At 42.6% G+C, this 9,045-nt stretch overlaps 1 protein-coding gene across 4 annotated transcripts in view; it reads right to left on the bottom strand.

Moving 5' to 3' along the window:
- Window positions 1-9,001, bottom strand: part of ARL15 (ADP ribosylation factor like GTPase 15) — a 224,626-nt gene extending 215,625 nt beyond the window's left edge. The window contains exon 1 of one of the 4 annotated variants that reach the window (XM_035309201.1): window positions 8,974-8,996. The gene's annotated coding sequence lies outside the window, so the exon portion shown is untranslated. Of the gene's footprint in view, window positions 1-8,973 lie in introns of all 4 variants that reach the window. The other 3 variants (XM_035309199.1, XM_035309202.1, XM_035309203.1) reach the window with 3 other exon arrangements.
- Between the last annotated feature and the right edge of the window lie 44 nt (window positions 9,002-9,045).

Genomic DNA, 9,045 nt, shown 5'->3' on the forward strand with positions numbered 1-9,045 from the left:
AAAAAAAAAAAAAAAAAAAAAAAAAAAAAAAAAAAAACTTATAGAAGTCTAATACATGCACTCAATAGTCAGCAACTGAAGTAATTCATTGATTTCATATCTACAACTTCACCAAACACAAAATGAAGCTTCTACTTCTATTAACAGGACAGCAAATTTTGAAGAGACTAATTAGAGCATGTTTTACAGTTGATCACCTGAAGCTGAAATAACTGGGTTGAAAGCATGCATAACACTTGCTTCAGCAGCTTTGGTGGGCCAAGAGGGAACCCTAACCAGCTTCTTGGAAAGGAAGCAAAAGGCTCAACATCTAACAACTGTGGGAGCTGTCATCCTCATTCTGCCAACCAACAGAAATACTTACCTTGACATCAGCTTGCTTTGCCGTAATCTTTAATAAATTACAGCACTAGGTGTAGTTCCAAGGTCATCAAACCAGGAAGCAATGTGACATTGTTGTATTGTTTTGTTGTTTGTTTGTTTCTTCTGGTGATGTTACTTTATTAAAATGAAAATTACGATGCCTACTTGCTCAATTACAAACAAATGATCTAACACAGTAATCACGTGTTACCTGGACCTTCCAGGTAAAAGGCTCTTCCCCCTCCACTCCTCTCTTTATCTTTTTCAGTTAATAAGATATATGAAAATCAGCAACACAACTGTAAACTACACTCAGAATTTAAGGTACCTCTTTGGAGGCAGCCTGAAACAAATTCTCAAAGTTCACGTGTCTTAAAGAATGTGTAGACACCAAAAAGCACACACTACACTAGAGTACAGGTGGCAGGAACTTTGACCAGAACTGCTGTTTGCTAAGCTTGTGCACTGAACTCCAAGCTATAACCTGAAGGCTTCTCTTTCTGCACAAGGTGATACAGCCCTTCAGCACATTCTATTAATAACATTTCCAAATTAAACTCCCATTTTTTAATACTGTTCATAGGGGGAAAAAGACACACCAAATATTTTCACTTTCTCCTTTAATGCTGCATTAGATTTTTGGAATGCCAACTTTTTTATATACAATCATTAGATAAATCTGAGTTTAGGGACTAGAAGAAACCTGATGCTGATGGAAAGACAGTGATATGTGAACAGGAAATAGGATTGGTTCCAAGAACTCTCTTGTCATCATAAAAAGTAATCAAATGGATGCACTAGAGAACAATGCTCCCCCCTCTTTTAGGCAATATTCTCACTAGAACAGTTTTCCATGACTGTTTCCAGGACTGCAATGGTTCAGACAGTGAAAGATGCAGATTAGCCAACACACAATTAATAGTTGCAAGAACAGCACAAACATTTCTCAAGAATCCTGGAAGTTTTTTACAGTCTTGCTAAAACCTGAAATTATGTAAGCTTCTAGGCGAGAATAAAGCACTGAGGGAAGAGATCACTCATTAGTGTTCATCATCACTCTGCACTCTGTACAAGCTGTCAGGCAGTTTCAGGTTCACTCAGCATTGTGGGCCTTTATATATAAAGTCATAAATTGGCTCGGATACAAATGTTGGAAGTCCAACAGCCTCTGCTCGTATGTCAAAGCAGCACCTCGAAGCAGAAGGAATCCTTAAGCTACACGTCCCTGGAGCAGATTAAGTATCTTCATAAATCCCGCTCAATAAAAACTCTCGCCTCCTGTGCGCAACTCTGCTTACACTGGGGAACATTCCTGGACATGATCCAGAACATTTTCATTTTCTGAGAGCAATTTCCTATTCTGGAACTAGATCTAGCTCTCCCCTCAGAGAGGGGACATGAAGATGTTTAGCACGTAGTGTAAACACACAGGGAACCATCTTTCATTGATACATCCTTCTCAGGATCCAGCAAACACACCTTCAGGATCTCCATAAACCTACCATCACACATATTAAGCCTGAACCTCAGGCTTAATACCCCCCAATGGATACATCTTCCAAGATACTGTACAGTCCAGATTTTGTTTGTCTCTTCATTGCTACTGCAAAGCGAGGTCCAGAATTCAACTATACTCTTGGGAAAAAGCAATTCCTGGATTATAACTGTCATCAAGTTCTTGTACTGGGAGAAAGGACTTATTGCCCATTGACTCTCTTTATGTTTTCAGAGACATCTATAGCATTGCTTCCCCACACCACCCAGCTGTCTCTTCTTCAGACTGAAGGCCTATAAATACTTAATCCCTCTTTGTATGGTACCAATTGTTTTCTTTTCAGTACCCTGTCATCCCTCTCTACAACCTCATTGGTTTTACAATATTCTTTGAGATGATGCAACCAGAAATGTAGCATTTAAGACAATAGCAAACTTTGCATTTAAGCAGTGTCAAAATGGCTTTTTCTTTCTTTTTCTTTCTTAATTCTGTAGTTAATTTGTTGACAGCTGACAGAGTTTGAAATGTCATTTTAAAGAATGATCCTCTTTCCCCATCCTGAGCACTGATGGTATTTCAGAGCCTGCCCATTCATCTGTATTGTCAGATTTATTCCCTCTACTATAAACATATATAACTTTGCATTTATCTACACGAAACTTCACATGGCAATTTATTACCAATATCAAAAGGAGTAGTATATTTGCCTCTGCATCAACCCATTCAAAGCACATGCAGTTCATACAACTTAACATGAACACAAAATTCCCTTACATCCTCTGCATCCCTGCATTCTCCTCTCCCTCTTACTCACTGCCAGGTCAGCATTATCAACTCTTGTTTATGAAAATTATTATTGACAGTATACAGAACGATTACTTCATTTAATTGTCTCAAACTTTTGTATCTCTGTTATGTGCAAAACCATATAATGGAAGACTAGGCAATAGTTACTGTAAAAGCTAATAAGAATGTGGAAAACAGATGCTTCTTCCATCAAAAAGCTCCTAGTCATAACCAGGAGGGAAATAAATAAATAAAAACAAGATCTTCAAACTCACTTCTCACACATGAAAAATTCCTACTAGCTCTTGGATGCTATCTTGCTTCCTTCGACTCTTCCATGCCAAAAACAAACTTGGTCCTGTGAATAAGTTTTTCTTCTACTACTCCAAAACATGCACCATAAATACAAAACATTGTACAAAGATTCATGTTCTTCCTGTTGTTTGTCCTTGTAAGCAACAAAGCCATGGGGCAGGACTGTGTCTGAACATAAGAGTACTTCTCAGCTAGGTTTCCTGCCTTGTGCTTCTTCCTCAGCTAGCAGGAAGCTACTTACAGCCTCGTGTTGGCAACTAATAGTCACCCTACCGGGCTGCCAGACAGCCAAAAGAAAAGTTCTGTGCTCTGAAGAGCTCCAGTATGAGACAAGCCAGTCATTCAATTGCAAATACTGTCCAAATGTTCCTGAGGACATAAATAGGGTAAGACAGCTTGCCCTTCAGAAAGCTTTGCAACACACAAAGTGAAAAAAAAAAAAAAAAAAAAAAAAAAAAAAAAAAAAGGCAAACCCAACATACTCCAAAATACTATGAGTTAAACGAAACAATCACAAGATTCAGAGCAGCATGTATTTTTTTCCTTATAGCTTTACAGTTGAATGGGCCCACATTCACACTTTTAAGTTTGAAACATGAAGTGTTTCCTTTGTTGATGGAAAGCTGATACCCTCACATAATGACAAAACTTCAGAACTCAGGTCTTACGAGAAGAAACAGGCTGTCAGTATTAAAAAATATGAGCTGACGATACTGACAACAAGCCAAAAATGGTAATCAGCATGAGGTATTAGGAAGAATATTCTGTCCTTACTAAAATGCAGATTTTTCTCACTTATTAAAAGCCTGCATTTCTAACCTTTTGGGAAATTTGTCACCATTCTGCCTCAAACTAGGAGCTCTGACTGAAGAATTTAGGAGCAGGATTCTGCAGAGCAGTGTGGCGCCCAGTCCACACTGAACCTTGGGAATAATTCACAAGGACAGGATAGGGCTCTTTGTACTAAATGGACCAGCACATTCTCAGAAACTGAGACACACTTTTTGATGTAACAGCATCTACTGCTCTAACTCAATCCTCATCATGGAAAAGGCAAAATGGTAATTTGGTTTTAAACATTCCGATTCACTTGTTTGTTCAGCATGTGTTATCTAAGGAGATTGAAATTTCTGAGCTGCAATACCTGCGTTAATTCACAGCGTCTTGAAGTCAAAATTATAATCACATTAAGGCATTATTTTGTGTTCCCAAGGTAGCTCTGTCAAGTTTCAGTTTTTGTAACAGCCACCTTTGAATCAAAAGCTTACCTGTGGAATATAATAATGCTTCCTCCTGCAGGATGAGCCAACACAACATTTCACTTTTATCATCTACAAAGAAATCCTGCACCACTTCTGCTCACTCATCTGTCTTCAGCCAGGTGATTCAACTGAGTTAAGTCACCAATATTTTTGTTGCCCTTTCTATATAGCTGACAACATCTTTCATTCAGCAGAAACTGCTTGTGATATTGGCTACATAGACTATAACAAGGAGGAAGATTTGCTTTTCCAGAGCACCTCTTCCAGGTTGTCAGCCAAATCAGGCTCTTGAACTTCCAAACTTAGTTAAATCAGAAGCATGCTCATTCAGGGAAGGTTGTCTACCAGAATTAATTCCATTTGCCACTCCAGTTGATTTAGATTTTAATGCTATGCTTCACAGAGCTGAAAAGCCAATGGGAACCTAGCCAAAACAACTGCTTTGAGTTAGCAAACTCCAAATTTGCTTGGGGTTTCTTCCTATATTGCTATGCTGATGCAGAAAACAATCAGAAGCAGCAGCAATCTCACTTCCAGATTAAGTGACCCTGGCTATGCATATAATAGCAAGTAGTTCAGCAGAGCAAGAGCTTGTACTGAAGACAAGTATGCATCCTGAGTACTTCAGGCATTTTACTTCAGACTAGTTCTGACCTGGTCCTGTGGACTGAAAACTTCTTGGCTGAGTGCATCTTCCAAAAAGATTTTTCTGAAAAAAATCAGGTACCTGTGATCACTCTGCAATGCAAACCTACATACACCAAGACGGGATGACTAAGGTTCTCTTCAAAAGTTCAAACATGATCCAAACACTAACACAGCTGCACACACCCTGTATGCTAGTTGATCTTCTATATGGTAGTTGGCTTCTTTTCTGCATTAAGCGCTTTCTTAATCTTGAAAAAATGTTCAGACCTCTCATGGTCATGCCCAATCAGCCTTGCAAACTGAAGGAGGGATAATACTTTAAGATGCAAGCCATTGTGCTCTACAGAGGGTAAAAATTTCAAGGATGATATACCTGATAGAGGAATCAAAAGACAGACCAAGAATCTTTAAAACTACATGACAAAAGACAGAATTCATATCACGAGAAGGAAGCTCAGCATATGGTCAGAGGACAAGGCCACGCTGATTTTTGCTGCTCATGCTGCAGGTGACATGTAAAATACCTGTATGTACGTCGGAGGGAAGGCCCAGAGCACACAGCATGAGCCTTTCCCCATCTTGCCTTATTCAATGAACAGCAGCTACTGGCTGACAATGTTTCAATGAATGAACACTCTGACCTTCAAACAGATGCTTCCATTAGGGCATTTGTAGTAAATACAAAAATGTTTCTCAAGGCCTGCCAAGGCCATTGTAAACAATATAACAGCAACAGTCAGACCTGATACGAAGTTGCCCAGGACTATTAAGCGGTCAGGATCCAGCCTGGATTACCACTTTGCAAATCACATCTGTCTACCTGTAAGCATTTTAAAAAACACCGGTTCTGTCTATGCTGCTTTCCCCAGTCATTAAAAAATAATAATAATAATTAAAAAAATCTGAACTTCAAGGCCTATTCATCTAACATTTAGTTCTATTTATGCAAAACCATCTGTGCACACATGCAGAATTAAAATTGATCAGTATAGCTAGCAAATGTACAAAGAACCAAAAAAGTCCTTTTGTTTCTTTGTTAGAACAGTTAAAGAAAAACAGTCCCAATCAAAGCAACAAGACTGCATTGCACTAAAAGTAACGTGTGTACATTTTTCAATACTCATGCTTAACTTTAAGGATGCAGAAGCCACTGAAGTTGAAGCTCATGCAAGCAGCGTTCTCTTTAGTCTCTGGTTGGAAAAGACTCTTCATGATCTGCCTAAGGAACTCTCATATATGTGAATGAGATACTACGTAGTATAGGACTCAATTTCAGTTTTCATATTAAAGATGCTAAGGCTAGTTCTTTTGTTTCAGTCACATTCAAATTCCAGTATCATGCTCTGAAGTAGCTTCTAAAGTCTGTACACAGATCAGGCTGATACATGCACTTGTTTAGTGCAAGATCGTTATCTAGCGCAGAGGATGCCACTGAAGAAGCATGTTGTGAAAGTCTACTCAGCAGCTGAAAATTTGCATTCCAAGTCTCACTTATGAAAACTGAAGCACTGCCATTGTTTCCCCACAGGTTCTCCAAGCAAATATTGTAAGGTTGGTCACAAGCCATACTTTTCACAAGATGCATCATGCCATAATTTCTTAAAATAAGCACAGTCTACTAAACGAAGGCCAGCCAACACAAGTCTCTGTATGCACTATAATACTGCCAGACACAACGCAGCAAGAACGAAGAAGATGGTTGCAGATACACTAGAGGATTATGTAGCCCCAAAAGCCATACTAATCTATATCGATGCAGTTATGTTAGCACAGACTGTTTTAAAGGAGTTCACTGCAATATAAGCATAATAAACTGTACACATAAAAGGTGCCCTTAACTGAGTGAAGATGGATTTTCTTTTAGAGGTTGAACCTTGCTCAGCTATGCTGATTAAAATAAAAACACACAGGGGGAAAAAAAAAAAAAAAAAAAAAAAAAAAAAACACTCCTAACACTGTAATTATATCATACAAAAATAAGACAGACAACAGCTCTACTAGCTATGTAGATAGAGACTAGACTAGTCCCACTATTCTGTTACAACACAAAACCACAGAAGATACCTGCCTAGTTCTAACTTTATCTGTTCAGTATTTCTCAGGTTCAGCTCCTTGAAGAAGATCAAAGTCTCTGTAAAAGCTGGCCTCATCAAGGAACACCAGGAAAAGATGCTTCCTGTGCAAGCCTGGGAAGACACCACTGAGGGCAGACCCCGCATCAAGAAAGCGTCAATGCTGCAGAGTCAATGCTGCAGCAAATCTGACCTCGGCTGTCGGAGCCTCCTTCCACCAGGCTCCTTCATTCCACCCCACCGCCAACCAAAACTTTGGGCAATGCTCTGTCAGGGGGCTGCTGCAGTCAGAAACAGCTGCATCCTTGGCCCTGCTGGGTGCTTCACACTAAACGCCGAGGAAAAAAACTCTGTACCTCCAGGCTTCCACACAGTTGCTCAGCATGAGGAATCAGTACGAGACCTTCTGCTTAAGTGCTGAAGGTGAAAGACACCAATATAAACGCATAAAGCTTGAGTGTAAACTTTCTGAACATACGCGGCTTTTGCTTTTATGAACATAACAAGGAGATGGTGCTTCTACACCTGCAGATTAATATCTTACTGTAACTGCAGGTCTTGCATAAATGTAGTGTAGGCCTGCCGGTACACTGGGGCAGTCTGCAGCAACAGCTTGGTCCTCCAGGCTGACAGTGCAATGCAGAAAAGTGCTTGCCTAACTCTCCCCCACCACTTCTTTCTGCCTGAGCAGACTTCCCGAGGTGCCTGAACCCCCTGCACAGCACCAAAAAGCCTCTCCATTTACACCATTAGCAGAGGAAGAGCAAGGAGGAACAATCTCCTGCATGCCACAAAGATGAAGACTGGAAGGGGCTCTGCACAAAGGCATGAGAAAATATTTGAACTGACAAGCAGAATCTGTTTTCCTTCCAAGCGATACACAGACTCAAAAAATTAAGGCCTGCTGGATTTTTGCTCCTTTGGCTCAAAGGGTCGATGCCAGTTGCAACAAGTACCCCAAAGATCCAAAGGAGTCCTTCTGCTGCATAAGAAGCAGTGCTAACCCTAGTGACAAGGGGTGGTCAGCAATGGATGAAGGCATCTTGGATCATCCCAGAGCTTCAGTGGATCAGCATCCCGTTTAACCTATTATTCCCAGACCCTTGCTTTCACCACCTGCAAAAAATAGCCTGGGTGATTTGTAGTAACTTCTACAGCAAAGGAATCCTCCAGGTTTCATGTAGGACTATAACATGCCCAGTGAGATAGATTAGGCCTGGAGAAAGTCTGTCATCAATGATACTCCTGATACCACAGGAACGGTAAGCAAGAACTGCGCGATCACTCAGGTTATCGCTATGCTGAAGGTTTTTATTTTATTTTTAGTGGAAGCCTGCAAAACAGGAAGAAAAAATAAAAAAGTAAAAGGATGAACTGAACAAAAAGTGTGGGGAAAACAATGCAGAGGTATTTAGACCCCCCTGAGCTGACACAGAAGCATGCAGACAGTTATCAGGGCTTATTAAATTTATCGTTCTCCGAGCGGCCGGCCTTCCGCACAGCAGCCTGCAGCAGTCACGGGGGGGGGACGCCAAGCGCTGCGAGGGGCGCACGGCGCCCAGCCTCACCTGGACGTCAGCTCCTAAGGGAGAGAGACGCGAGGAGCGGCTCGGGGCTCCCACGAAGCCAGCAGGCAAGTATCGGTAACCGGGTCGGGGGGCACCCCGCCGGCAGCGCAAGGAAGGGAAGCCCGGTGGGGGGGGGGGAGGGGGGGGGCGCGGGCACCCCCGGGGGGCCCCGCGGGGGGCGTGAGGGAGCGCCGGGGGTGCCCCGGACCGCTCCGCGCGGCTGGGGGGCAGCGGGCCGGCGGACCCCAACGGCCGCAACGGCTGTAACGGCCGAGCAGGTGCGGCGGGTGCCGCCCGGGCGCCGCCGCGATAGCATCGCCGTGGCGGCCGTCATTACGGAGCGATAAATCCCCGGCGGGGAGCGTGCCCCGCGCCGCGGCCGTTCAGGGTCAGGGCGCGGGCAGCCCTCATTAGCCGCCCGAACGAGCGCGGCCGCCGCACGCCGCACGCCTCGCGGCACCTACCAGGTAATCCATGTACCGAGCCGAGCCGAGCTCCGCGGGGCCGCCCCGTGCCTGTGTGTGTGTAGGGGGGGG

Source organism: Oxyura jamaicensis, chromosome Z (genome assembly GCF_011077185.1).
Source record: "Oxyura jamaicensis isolate SHBP4307 breed ruddy duck chromosome Z, BPBGC_Ojam_1.0, whole genome shotgun sequence".
Lineage (NCBI taxonomy): Eukaryota > Metazoa > Chordata > Aves > Anseriformes > Anatidae > Oxyura > Oxyura jamaicensis.